The sequence below is a fragment of the Ambystoma mexicanum genome, chromosome 4q, assembly GCF_040938575.1.
Source record: "Ambystoma mexicanum isolate Mex_15411 chromosome 4q, UKY_AmexF1_1, whole genome shotgun sequence".
In the NCBI taxonomy this organism is placed as follows: Eukaryota; Metazoa; Chordata; class Amphibia; order Caudata; family Ambystomatidae; genus Ambystoma; species Ambystoma mexicanum.
Window position 1 is genome coordinate 1,119,369,730 of NC_090928.1, and position 14,891 is coordinate 1,119,384,620.

Below are 14,891 nucleotides of genomic sequence, written 5' to 3' on the forward strand. Positions count from 1 at the left end.
ACTCTGTATTACACTTTTAGAATGGCAGTATGCTATTCAAAGTGAATAAACCCCTATTGGTAACACACTGTTACTTACTCAGTTTCATGAATACTACAGTATTACCAACTGTTACTTTCTTGAATATTGCTTCACAATTCAAAGGTAATTAATTTTGTAAACTGTTGGGATGCATGTCCAGCTCCCCAGCCGCCTAAGCGGTTTAGTTTAAGGAAACTATATTAAAATGGGATGCGTCCAACTGTAGGGGGGTGAAACATGCGAGGGATGACAGGTGGTGTGGGGGTGTGTGTGTGTGTATAAAGGACTGGGCAGAATAACGTGGTAAAACGCCCCAACGTCCCAATTCTAGGAATACTGAAGTACCGCCATTTAGAGAGGCCTGCATTTTTACAGGCCACAGTGAAAATAGCAGCACACTGCGTTAGTACAGAGCCACTTTCCAATTCCCTACCCTCATAAGAGAGCAGAGCAAGGAGAATTGCAGGCCTGAGAGAGGAAAACGAATTGTATCTTGATACAGGCCTGTGAAACTAGAAAGGAATGCAAATGGCTGAGCAGGGGTATGGCTGCGCCAGTCCCGAACGACAAACACATGAGAGCCGGGGCAGAGTTTCTGAGCTGCCAAACAATCCAGCTCAGATTTAGGCCACTAGCGCCCCGCCATAATGATGGTTGTCTTATTTGAACTGTCAGGTGCCCACAACAGACCATCTAAACCCTTCACAATTTGGCTGATTTCTGTTGTCTTGGAGAGGCCCAGGTGAGGGGTAGCTGCCAAAGGGGGGAGGGGGAGGGCACAGAGAATAATGTCTTATGATGTTCACTATGAGGTGCAAGGGGTGAGGCCAGGCGCACCTATGTGTTTGGGATCACAAGAAGCGCTTTTTTATTCTAGAAAGCCAATTTTATTCAGCCCATGCAGAGCACAACATTCTCAGATGCCCTCTAAGCCAACATAATCCACGCTTGCTGGGCAGAAGACCACATGGAGGACTGGGACGGATTAAATGCAGCCAAGAGATCGAGGTACTTATAGGGGACTCGTAGTATGTACATAAGGGGTAGCCAATTAGGGAATTAATACTGTATACTGGTTGCGTCACAAGGTTGTCCTTTAAACTGTGTTTGCTCTGAACTAGTCCAGAGATCTCATTGGTAGTTGGGCTCTACAGCACCAACTGACACCTTTCTTTTGTATACTAAATAAACCTGGTTGTCCTTGCAAGTGGTGCACTGAGCCTTTTTCCTTGGAGGATTGTTTTTACTCTGGTTGTCTGGTGGTATGCCCTACATAAGTACCTATTTCAGAGATGATCAGTTACAGTAATAACACATAGCAAGTAAGTACTTAGCAGCACATGTTCTATTTTCTTAACGGAAGCCTTATACTTTAGAAGTCCTCACTTGTTTTAGGGCATGAGTGTTCTCAGAGGCGGAACGGGACACTGGTGGTCCAGTGGTCAACAGCAGGCAGGGCATGATAAGGCACAAATGCAGGAAAGTTAGCGTTCCAGAGGATTTCTTTCATGGTACCAGATGTGGGACGGTCGTCTGATCGATTTCAACTTGCTATTTCGGTCCCGCATAGACTGAAATCGGCCCCTGAGCCCCTCCCAGAGCCAACCCCTGATGTCTATGTAGCGCTCTCAGGCGAACTGCAAGCGGCTCCATGGTGATTGCAAACAAGAGAGGGGACAGGAATCCCTGATGGGACCCCACCACGCCTCAGTCCCGGGAGGATAGCTCGGCGGCAACAAGCTTGCCTTGGAAGCAAGACGACATGAAGCAACACCAGTTCGATTCCCCGGGTCCGCGTTAGAAACCTGTGTATTAAGCGCATTATAAATAACCTATCCTATAACTCCAAGGCTGCCGAATGTCTACCGAAAAGACCAATCCTCGCGGTCACCTGTGAGTATAGGACTTAAATGCATTGTAGATGGTACACCGGCCCCCACACCCTTTCAAGCACCGCAAACGGTTGGTCCCGAATCAAACGCCTTCTCCATGTCTAAAAGGGCTCCTGGGATGAAGCCAGCCTGATCCGAATGCATTATGGAAGGGGGAAATGGAAGAAGCCTATGTGCCTGGATTGTAGAGAATATTTTTGTATCCATGTTAATGAGGGAAATTGGCCTATAAGGGGGCACAGTCCAGTGGGTACATATGGGGCTTTAGTCTCAAGTTGATAATACCCCCACACATCGTAGAAGTCAGCAACCCTGGTTACAAGGCTTCCTGCCACACCTGAAATTAATAATTGGCAACTCTGGGGCCATATTCCTTAAAGAAAACTCTGATCCCATCTGAACCTGGAGTCTTAGCAGTCGGGAGATCTTTGGTCGCTTTCAGAATATCATTAATAGTGATAGGAACACTCAATGTTTCTTTAGCTTTCGGATCCAACCCAGCCAACACGGCCTCCTCGACAAAGCGCTTCATGAAACCCTACTCCTCACTAACCCTAATAGCATATAGATAACCATAAAATGATCGGAAACCTGCAAAAATTCACGGTCTGTCCCATCCGCTCGTCTAATCACAGGGATATACGTTTGGCCTCTTGCACCTCTCACTAGCCTGGTTAGGTATCTACCCAGCCTCCCTGCTTCACTGTATCTCTACGCCAGTCTAGGGGTCGCGAGAAACCACACTTCCTATCCGCCTCATCACTAAAATGGTTGAGAGCCATTTGGATCACTGCCAACTTCTCTAATAGCAGGCTGTGTTACTTCCCCAGACGGTGAGCTTGGCTTCCAACACGCCCCCGAATTGCCTTGAGTACCCCGCTTTCAATGGAGATGCAGCGCCCCCTCAAACCTTAAACGCCTCCCAAAGAATCCCAGCCAAAGTGACTGGCCCAGCAATACGAATAAAAAATTACTTTAGAACCTCTAGTACTTCACTACGGTATACCACATCTTATAGCGCTTGGCTTTTAAAACTCCAGTGGGGTCAACTTAGATTTTCAATCTGAAATTTCCACAGAACTGGGGAGTAGCCGGACCGTGTTCTCGGGAGCATGGAGCAACTGTCCGTACTTCGGACCCAAGACCGACCCTACCATTACGTAGTCAATGCGAGATTGCATGTCGTGTGCGGGGGAATACAAAGGAATAGTCCCTCTGGTCTGGGTGCACCATTGTCCAGCGATCTAGCAGCCAGAGGTTTGCTAGCCCCCCCTGTATTGCTCTAGCTGCAGAGAACAGTGACTTCGTACCACTAGTAGATCTGCCCCATTCTGCATGCAATATTCGCGTTAAAATCTGCCGCCACAATTAACAGAGTATGCAAATATGGTAGGCACAATCCAAAGGGTCTCATAAAACCCAGGATTGTCCTTATTCGGACCATACACGTTTACTAAGGTAACCGGTTTCCGTGCCAGGATCCCGGACACTATAACATGTATCTCCTATCTGGGTCACTCATGACGCAATGGTTGCAACCCCAGTGACTTATGGACTATAATCAAGACTCCCTGTGAAAACTAAGAATAAGGAAATATGCATCCCCCCAGGACTTTGCAAACCCCTCATTCAGGCTCCCCATCGGGTGAGTTTTTAAAAAAAAAAGAACATTGGCACCATGTCGCTCCCGTAAACCATGATCCTTCACATTTTTGCATGGTTATTCAACCCTCGTACATTCCAATTGAGGAGAGTGCATTGACCACGTGGCAACAGTTTAGCCATCTATCATCGTGCAGGCCATGCATGCATTCCTCCCCAAAATAAACCGTAACTTAACCATACTATTGTGTACTCCACACAGCATTCCTAACACTGTGAACCATTTTTTGTTGAAAACCACAACACCTCATAACCAACTCACCTAAGCCCTATTCTTCCCTCCCACCTGGGCACGTACCCGGGGTCACTGGACTCAGCTACTTTGTTGGTTCAACCACTGTGATCAGCTCCCCCCAAGAGGAGGAGGCCCAGTTCGCACAAAGAAAGACAGCCCATGGCCCATCTCGTTGCATAGTCCAAAACGAAAGACCTTGTGTGTGCTTCACAACTCCCACGCACTTGTAAACTCACCCTCCCAAATTCCCCACGTATAAATGCCCTGTCCTGAGCCAAGCCACAGACAGTCACTGCAGGGCTATCGCAACATTGTAATACCATTTGTCCCACCCACCCCCCCAGCCCGCCCCCTCTCTCAGCCTTTAGACAGGGACTCCACAAATGGACAAATGTGATCGCTTCTGCAGGGTCTGTAAAGGAAAAAAGTCTTGTCATGAATAACACGTAGCTTTGAGGTGTACAGCATAGCATATTGTAGCCACTTCTCTCTAATCAAACGTTTCAGAGCCAAAAATGAAGGCCTATCCCGCTGCACAGATGGAGTAAAATCCTGGTAGAACAACACTCTGGATTCCTGATTTATGCAGATCCCCCAGTTCACTTGCCCTGCAAAGTATAGCATCTAGGTTGCGGTAGGCAGTCTTGCGGTGACTGGGTGAGGGTTCTGCCCGAGTCTAGGCTTCTGCACTGATAACTCTATGGGCTTGCTCAACCAGGAACTGGAAGGAAAGCAGAGGATCCCACATGACATCAGTGATCTAAGATTCCATGACTAGTTCCATGTTTTGCACAGGCGCCGATTCTGGGATCTCTACCACTCTGATGTTAATGTCTGGAACTCACTTCTAAATCTTCATTCTTGTCCTGGATTTCCTTCACTTTCCGCTGCAGTCCACGAATAGCCTGGGTCTCCTTGCTGCTCGGATCTTCTAGCACCCCCATTCTGTGCTCAGCCTCGCGAAGGTGACTACTTTCCTTCTAAGTCATTTCCTGCATTCGAGCCATTTTATACTCCATACTGTCTAATTTGGTATTTATTGATGCAAAGCCACTTTTCATTTTCCGCTAGTATTAGGCTCTGGTCCGAGGTCTGGCCTGTAGACACCTTAAGTGTAGCTCAGGCAGACCCAGCCAGTGCTGCTGCCCCGTGCCCTGTTGCACGAGATGTAGCCATCGTACCTTTGCATAGGGCTAAACCCTCCTGAGTAAACTGCAGACGGCCCTGCTTCTTATTCCCCTTGGCCATCCAAAGACTGCTCTCTGGAAAATAAAGGTTACCTCTGCACAGTCCACCAAAATTAGAATCCCCCAGTGGGGGAGGGGTGGCACGGGCGGGGGGAGTCCACGGGGGCACTGCTGCCACCTAACTCCAGCAGTGGTCACACCTTGCCCCTTCGCCACCCACCTTCACATGCAACAGAATCTGTCAACCAGTGTGCCCCTGTATCCTAAAAGTAGTAAAGTTCAGCCCCTCTGGTATACGGGGCTCCAACAGTCTCACCGCCGTAGGCCACACCACTCCCCTTCAGCAGCCTCCCCAAAGCAGGACTGCACTCCTCAATAAACCAACAAGCCCAACGGACCCAGTCAGGGTGATGCGCAGCACGGGTTTCACCCAGCAATGTGGCCTTGGACAGTAGATCACCAGCGCTCCCCTTAAGGAGCCAAAGGTGACCCCCCCAACTAGTAGAATTAACGAGTCGAGGGATTCGCAGGACATGTATAAAAATGCAGAAGTTGCCCAATTTTTAATGGCTGCCAGCAACACTTGCCCACCGTTTCTGTGCTACTGCAGGCCTAAGGCTCTAATGCACCAGCTGTGTGTTCCGGCCTGGAGCAGCCTCCCCACTGCATGGTCGGACGCTTTGCTTTTGGGCCCTCAGTCGTCTTGGGTAGCAGCACGGCCTGGAGGTTGGGCAGGGCACTGCCCTGGGCTATATTTACTCTACCCAGCAGTGCGACAAGCTCCTTCATCATGGATGGCGAACTGTAGGTGCCCGGGGATAATGGAGGTCGTCTTGTTATAGCAGGTTTTCAGCTCCTCCGCCAGCATCTCTGACCTCCACACACCCTTGCCTGCAGTTCTGCTGGCTGTCTGCTCCAGCAGAGCGCCTCACGTGGCGCTCAATAGCAAACAAAACTGCCACAGAAAGACTGGCTCACTCGCTCTGACAGCCTCCCGGCCACCAACAGATAATCCAGCGTCCGCACTCTCGGCAGCCCCATCTCATGCAGTCTAGCTCCTCACGATCTGCACTTCCTCCCAGCATCACTGGCCTATATTTCCACCAGGGCACTTCTCACAATCTTCTGCTTTGGCCAGTTATAATGAGCTGCACCACAATCTGTCATCAGAAAACGACTTCAATGGGCCAAAATGGACCCAGGCTGCCTCCTCTGGAATCACTCACTCAGAACTCGTAGTAGCGGCCATCTTGGTCGTAAGCTCGTGAGGGCCCCCCCCCCCCCCTATTTGTCTTCGTTACCCACTCAGTATGCCATATAGTGGATGAACAGAATGGATGAAATGGGTGGCGATTGAGAAATGATCTTAAGCTTGCGCTGTCCCTCTCAGGCTAAGCTGATGAAGCTCTTCAAGGGACCTAATGCAAAAATTTTTTCTCATTTCTCTCAACTTGGAGACTTGTGAAATAGCGCCTCCTGGTCCTTAGAATTATTGTCTAGATTGCCCCCACAGACTACAAAGCACCAGATTTGTCAATTTGATATCCTCTCGCCTAATAAAGGCCATTGCTTGGACCAGATTATGGTTCAATTTGAAATGGACGTTCAGCTAATCTCTGTTTCATGCTTGAACCACTTTGTCACTACTTTTTTTTTCTCATATACATTTCTAGAGCTTGTGGATCTGCTTAGATCACATGCTCTACATAGTCCGACATCTAGTGGAAGTCGCAGAGTATTACAAGATTTGTTTTTTGAAACTCAAATGGACGTCAATATGGCGTGATTAGTAATACTATCCCTAGTGTGACGTGTGCTGTACCCATGGTCCTACATGCGTTGAGGTCCCTCAGATTGTTTTTTTCACCATCGAAGTTGGTGGCAAATGCAAAGTTCTCTTACAGGCTGATGCCTATGATTTACTACAGTTTTAATTGTAGACTTGCTTCCTTTCCTTTGTTCGCTTCGCCGCAGGACTGTTAAACCACTCAATGGCTCCTGACTAACACTAATTTCGTCGGCGACTGATCAACCAGACGTGGCCTTACGAGCCTCTTTGGGCTTTGGCCCATTACAGTAGGGAGAGGGGGGGGAAGGGTTTCTCTATACTGACTTATTTTAGAGAATATTTATCCCATCATCACCTTTCTAATATTTTCACCCAACTGCCCTTTAAAAACATAATGGACAAAACCCCATTAAAATTTTGTCTCTCCTGCCACTGTAAATTCCTGTGGAAAGATGTGCACCGAGTGTGCAATCACTGTCTCCCGAGGGATCACGCTGAAAAGCACTGTAAATCCTGGCAGCTTTTTCGGCCGAAAACACTAAAGGATCGGCGGACGAAACGCTGGGCCACTCATGCCATGCAGGCCGAGGCCTCCATAGACTTAACAGAAGATTCCAGCAAGGGCAGCTACGGGGTCATGATTGATGCTGAGGGTGATTGGGATCCGTCTGAACCCCAAGTGCAGGCCCCCAACTCCGAAAAGCAGGTTGGTGGTCCTGTGATGGAGGAGACCCCCGGCAGCCAGGGCACACACAAGTACACTCAGGACATACCCCATGGCCGACACTCGACACTGAACGTCAAGGCCCATATGGTGAACGGGGATAAAGCCTTGGGTTCCTCACTGTCGTCTGGGCCATTATGCACGCTTTTGGCCTCATGGTAGTTCCCAAAAACCGAAAGCGAATGTCTGTTCGGACACCGCATATAACAAGGCCCTCCTTTTACATGCCGAATAACAGGCGGCGAAAGGCCTTTTGGACACCCCCTAAAAAAGCACCAAAAATATCAGCGCTAATCAAGAAACGCATTAGTGCTTCACTACTCAAGGCAAGGTCGCCGACCCATTTCGTCGCCTTTGGCCCAAAAAGACACCCAGACAGTTTTCACAGACACCATCTGTGTGGCTATGTACCATAAAGATACCATTCCTTCCAAGCCCACCCCTGCTAAGGATGTCACTTCCTCCTAGGGTCCTGTCATCACGGACTTCCCACCCTCATGTCATTTTACACCAGAACAATTTAATATTTTATGGAGAATGTCCTGTTTCGTGGACTTCATGGGCAAACACCCCGACCAATTGACTGTTCACCCAGGGGCATCCGCAGTGCCACCCCCTGCCAAAAAGTCTTGCCTTGAGCCACAGCTGAGCACCTCTGCTCCAGGCAGTCTGTCACCATTCCATACCAAGACTCATCTCACGACTCATATAATGATGACCAAGCAGGGTTTCGGGGTGGGGGCGGGAGGCGGGAACCCTCTATGGACAAGACCAGTTCTACGATGATGACATTTACGTAGTGCAGTTGCCAGACCATCAGGAGCAGCCGGTAGCAGATTCGCTAGTTGACCAAAAACTCCAGCATAACAAACTGCTGATAAAGGCGACGCAACATATCAATATCTACACTCGGGAGACACAGGTCGATAAAGACTTTGTGGAGGATATCCTGGGGAACAAGAAGTCCGCCACCCAACTTATACTTCTTCTGCAGTCAGTCCAGAGGCGTATCCAACCGTCCCCGCTAACGCCTAATCTTACAGGGGCGGTTAATCCAAGGATATAAAAGCTATTCAGACCACTGACTCCCTCATCCCCCACCCCCTCCTGTATATCGGGGGCCCGCTCTGACCAGATTCTCTAGTGGTCACCACCACCAGAAAAAGGGCAGGCACTCCCCTGGCGTTGGCAGAAGCCCCACCAGACAAGGAGAGTAAAAAGATGTATACGTTTGGGAGAAGGGTTACGACCCTGTTAGTTACAGCTGCCATAAATGGGATGAGCTGGAACAACTAGAAACCGTCCCAGAGCTACTAAAGAATCGACTGCTTAAAACCATCTCAGAAGGCAAACAAATCTAACTGCATTCTGAAAATAAATCCGATGTGGCGTGTAATGCAGGACGCATCATAGCGGATTGGACGCTCATTAAGTGGCATTCCGGGCTTAGACAGTCGGGGTTTAAGCTAGAGACTCAAGCAACCCTCTTAAACATGCCAATAGAGCCAAACATTTTATTTGGGAATTGCGTAGAGGACACCCTCAAGAGTGCCAAGGACGAGTATGAAACTCATCTCCTAGGCAGTTAACAAACGGGCCTTATTCCCAACAGGATTCCCCCAACTTTAAGAGATTTTGGGGCCCGGGTGCACAACGTTCCTCAGGCTACTCTTCAGGACAGTTCTCGTCCTGGGGCCAGTCACAAGGCCAAGGTTCCTCGTCCAGCTTTCAAAAGAGGCAATAAAAGCGGCTGAGGTAGAGGCAGAACCTCACCTGGGAGAGGCTCAGCCCCTCCCAAGCAATACACCGTTTCAGGTCCCCTCCCATGCCACACCAGTATGAGGCCGAATCACTGAATTCACCCACGCATGGGAGGGGATAACAGTGGGTGTTGTCCACTGTAACAGGCGGGTACTGCATCAAGTTGCTTCAGAAACCACCATACCGCCCGCCAAGACAAAAGAAACTAACAGCAGAAGAAACAGCCATACTGCTGGAGGAAAAAAAGGTGCTGCTCGAGAAGGACGTAATAGAAATCGTCCTGACAAACCAGGTAAACTAGGTTATCTATTCAACGTACTTCTTGTGCCGAAGATAGACCTTACCATGCGCCCAGTATTAGATCTGCGGTTCGCTAACATATGTCAAACCACAGAAGTTTTGCATGACCACGCTTGGAGAGGTGATTCTACTCCTGAAATGAGAATACATGGCAACATTGGACATGAAGGGTGCATACTTTCATATTTCAATGCACCCTGCGCACAGAAAATACCTGCGTTTCAAGATGGCAGTAGTACACTACCAGTTCAAAGTACTCCCATTCTGCATTGCTTCAGCACCAAGAGTGTTCACCAAGGTTCTCGCAGTAGTGGCAGCACATCTGCAAATACGCAAAAAACAAACCACCTCTTCAATCTGGGTTTCTCCATTAACGAGAAAAAATTGTCTAGACCCTAGCCAAACAAATGCATTTCTGGGGGCTATTCTAAACACAAGAGAGGAGCTGGCATTCCCTTCAACTGAGAGGGTACAAAATATGCTGTTGCAGGTACCTCAATACAAGGTCTGTCACCAGATAACTGTACGCAAAGCAATGCGCTTGCTAGGGATGATGGCCTCTTGCAATTATTTAGTTCCTCACACGTGCCTTCGCCCGCGTCCAATGCAGGAATGGTTAGGCAAGCGGACAGTGGGACGATCTAGGGGTTGTTTCACCAACCCTGGTTCAGGCTCTTTGCTTGTGGTCCAAGGACAACCTGTTAAAAGGAAAACCTTTTGAGATCACTTAGGGGGCACAGAAGACCATGGCTGCCTGAAGCTCAGCTCATCTCGCAGCAGGGACAAAAGAGATGAAAAGGAGATAATGCTGAATACGATTCAGCAAAATAAAACAGTCAACCGTTGTGGCGAGACATAATAGAAAACAGAGAGAATCAGAAACTCTGTCTAAGCTGACCAAATGAGGAGAAATCTGTGAGGAAAGTGAAGTGCCCATCAACCCCCCCCCCCCCCCCACCTCCCCCCAGGGCTCCAAAAATGGCGGTGAGTGCCACCGAACAGAGGACGGTGAAACGTGGCACAGAGGAACCCCAACAAATGAAGGAAGACACTTGCGAGGGGCTGCCAGGCTTTGGGAACACGCTTGCACCCCGTGTGACCAAATCAGAGCTTCTGAGGACTATGTGCATTGAAGCTCCGGACTGTGTAAACAGAGGACCGGAATAAGAGGAGAGGAAACGAGAGGGTGGAGGTCGGCCTGCATCCCCCAACAGAGCGGCACCCAGAGCCCTAACCTATTTGAAGGGGCGACCCAGTGATTACAAAGGTAACCCCAATTGGAGGAGATCGAAAGACGTATGGGAACCCGAATAGAAGTGGGAGCTGGTGGCCGGAAGCAGAGGAAAGCGACCCAGAGGAAGAACAAAGTCCTGAATACAGCTGGGTGTCCCTACCATCCCAACCATAGCAGCTGCCAAATGAAGACCTTAGGCAAGGCGCCACCCGGAAAGGGGGGTTGTTCGTAAGTGGGACACCGCCCTCCCAAAGCTCCGACTCGAGAAAGGAGGAAGTCTGGAGAACCGGCACGAGAGCCTGACTTCAACGGTCCTGCGGTAAAGTAGAAGTCACGGACATCAGCCGATGTGGAGGAGCCACGGAGGGACATGATACTAAAGAAGAGCAAGGTGAGAGGCGTCCCATCACCCTCCTTCCCCAGCAACGCGGAGGAGCTGAGACGTGACCACATAGGAAGGGGGGCGCCCACTCGGCCCGAGCCAGGGCGAGGCTACTAACTCCAGATGCACACAGTGGGGCCCACAAAGTATATTTCAGAGACGGCAAGGCGACAACCCACTGCAGAGGGAGCCGAGTGGCTGAGGCTTGGGGCGAGAGACCCCCAAATCCCACTGACAACTGCGGTGCATCAGCAGATCGAGCAAAATTAAGAAACCCTTTGGCGCTGGACTCCCTCCCCCCAGCCCCCTGCAAAAGAGGTCCCAATTGGAATCACAACACGGGTGAGCCCCCAACAGAGCCTACAATCAAAGCAACACACAGGAGAGCCCACAGGGATCGAGATCCCCTGCCCTCCTCAGGCCCTCCTACATAGGAAAGAAAGGCAGGAATTGCCTTCTGCCTGCAAGAGAAATATCTTACTGCAGCAATAGAAAAGACTACCACAGAGGACCACTTGGAGTGACGCCACACCCTGAGGCCCATTCTGCTGCAGTTAAACGAAACTCCATCAAAGAAGAGCCCTTGAAAGCAGAGCAAAGGGACTCTCTGGGTAGCCCCCCACACCACCAAAAGCAAGATGACCAGGTGGTGAAAGATGCAGAGCAGAGCCCCCTTCGGAAAAAGCATTGACAGGCTCCAGCAGTACCGAAGAATACAACCTTGCGGAATAGAGCCCCCAGACACTCCCACAATGAGCAATGCATCCACGAAGGACATTGCCGGAATCATGGCAGAAATTAGGGCTCTCCAGTCAGACATCCAAACGTCCATCTTAGAAATAAGTGGGTCGATGGAACACATTGACGGAAAAGTAGAAAACCTGGAGCACAACCAGAACAATATAGACTTAGTAGAGCTGAAATTAAACGCCAGAATGACTGCCATACAACTAAGAAGAAGGTCTTGCTCTCAAAATGGACGATATGGAAAATAGGGAAAGGAGGTCAAACCTACGCATACTCGGACTGGCGGGAAAAGATGGAGAAACCCCACAACAGGTGGAAAGAGTCCAGGACATAATAAACCAACTTTTTGAAGATGAGGCCGGAAGAAAAGTGCAAATTGAGAGGGCTCGCATGGGAGGAAGAGCTTTGGAGGAGGGCCATACTTGATAGTTGTGAGGTTCCTCAGCTATAACGAGACATCAGAAATCCTTGTCAAAGTGAAGCCGATACAAGACATTGAGTTCCAGGGCTCAAAGATAAAAATATTTCAAGACCTATCGAGCTTCACGCTACAGAGCAGGCTGTCCGATGGGGCTACCCCTTCGATCTGACCTTCGAGTTTAAAGGCGAGGATTACAGAGTGACCACACCCAAGGAGGCAAAACAAGTGCTGAAACCTTTGACGGATCAAAATGATTCCAGAGGCCCGCTGGCCCTTAAGGGGCCCAATCACCCCGAGCGCAAAGTGCAGAGGGGCTGCCACATAACCGAAAAAGGAGCAAGATTGGGAGAAAATAAGTTAAGCTTAGCCCAGAATCTCCAACAAAGCCTCCATGAAAAGGTACAGGGGTGGTGGATAATAGAATGAGACACAACACAAGAAACGGTAATAAACTATAAAGGCAAAGCTATGAAAAAAGGATGGGATTAGAAGTCCACAATGTGGGATGAGTTTCAACTGGAGGGTGTCTCAACCTAAAGGACCAAGGACATTCATAATGACCGCGGTTCAGTTAGACTGTTTAGTTACCTTAACAGTTAACAGGCGGGGAGAGGGGAGACAGATGGGTGAAACCAACCAGGTGATGAAAAGAATAAGGAGCGACTCAAAGCAAAGGGGCGGAAGTGGAAGGGACATATGAAAAAGATGGGACCCAGCGTAGGGATGGAAGCACCCTCTAACACAGGGCCATTGGGAACTACATTAAAGGTGGGCACACCATTTCAAGGGGCTCAACTCCCCTACCAAGAGGACCCTGGTGACGAGGAAATTCGACAGCCGCCCTGGAAATCCTCTTTATCCAGAAGACCAGGCTCAAATCTGGGAAAGAGAAGCCATTGAGGGGGAAAGATGTGGGACAAACATTCTGGGCATCTGCAGATCACAAAAAGGGGAGTGGGCCTTATTCTGAGCTAACAAATCAAATTGAGCAACCCAGTAGTGAAGGCATCAATGGAAGGTAGGCTCCTGGTGGTTCAGGGTGAATGGGAAACCGTACAGATCACTTTCATGGAGGTCTACACTCCCTCTCTTCATCTGAAGGCGACAGCGATGCGTGGGGCACTCCATCCTGCTCCACCTTGCATCGTTTTAACAGCACTGATACTGCGGTAAGCCCAACATTTCTATTGAAGTGCACGTTGGCGCCGCATTATTTTATTTAATAACGAAAATTCAATCATGTAAATTACAAATAATTGCTATGCCAGTTGATCATCCCTCCGGAGATGCAGCATTACTTCCTTCTGTACTTTTCCTGACTTTTCTGCTACTTTGAAGGCTTACTGCAGCCTTGCTTCATTGTTTGTTTGGAAGCCTAACATGGCAGCACCATATTACATTGCTGGCTCGGCTCGTCTTCCCCCCCTTTCCCATTGGTTGCATTTTGGCCCTTAAGCCTAGCGGAGCAACTGGGAGGCGGGAGCCGGCCGCTACAGTCTAAGGCCCACGACAAGGCCCTGTCTACCTCTGTGACCCTCTGTGTGCCCCCAACCCTCCCCATTGCCTGCCAATTTGGCCCCTGTGTGCCCCCTACCCTCCCCATTGCCTGCCAATTTGCCCCCTGTGTGCCCCCACCCTCCCCATTGCTCCCCGTGACCCTCTGTGTGCCCTCAACCCCCATTGCCCCGTGACCCTCTGTGTGCCCCCACCCTCCCCATTGCCTGCCAGTTTGCCCCCTGTGCCCCACCCTTCCCCATTGCCCTGTGACCCTCTGTGTCCCCCCACCCACTCCATTGCTCCATGACCCTGTGCCCCAACCCACCCATTGCCCCATGACCCTGTGACCCCCACCCACCCCATTGCCCCCTTTGACTATCTTTTGCCCCCTGCTACCTTCTCTCCTCCTTTTCCCTCCTTTCTATTCCACTCCCTCCTCCCCTACTCCTCACCCTTTCCCTCCTCCTGTAAATCTCTGGCACTACCTCAATTGCCGTCAGGCATAGTAATCGTAGCCGCCTGTCTTTCGCAGCCACATGCCCCCCCCCCCCGCCGCATCCGACCATGTCTGTTTAAGGCTGGCACTACCTCAATTGCTGTCAGGCATAGTAATCGTAGCCGTCTATCCTTCCGCAGTCACCCACCCTCTTTTCCTTTTTTTTTTCTTCCCTTTATGTTCATTAGCGCTTACTCTTATCACTTGTCCCTGACTTTTGATAGTAGCTTGTATGTCTCCTCCATTCCCTCCTTGTCACCTCCTTCCTCTCCCCCGCACTTTTCTGAATCGTCATTTGATCTTTTATTATAGTAGCTTGTTTTGTCCCTCGCCCTCTCCCTCACTCCTAAACCTCCCTCCCCTCCCTTCCCCCTCCTCTTGTATACTTCTGCACTACATCAATTGTCGTCAGGCATAGTAATGTCAGGCATAGTAATGTTACTGCTGGTTTTCTCATTTTTTCCCTTCCCCTTTTCTCCTTAATTGTTCCTTGAAATGTCGCCAGGCTGATTGATAGTTATTTCTCACATTCTGAATTGTTTC

The 14,891-nt window shown here is 49.7% G+C and overlaps 1 protein-coding gene across 2 annotated transcripts in view; it reads left to right on the forward strand.

Moving 5' to 3' along the window:
• SDE2 (SDE2 telomere maintenance homolog) overlaps positions 1–14,891 on the forward strand; it is a 423,596-nt gene that overhangs the window by 43,082 nt on the left and 365,623 nt on the right. The window lies entirely within an intron of this gene.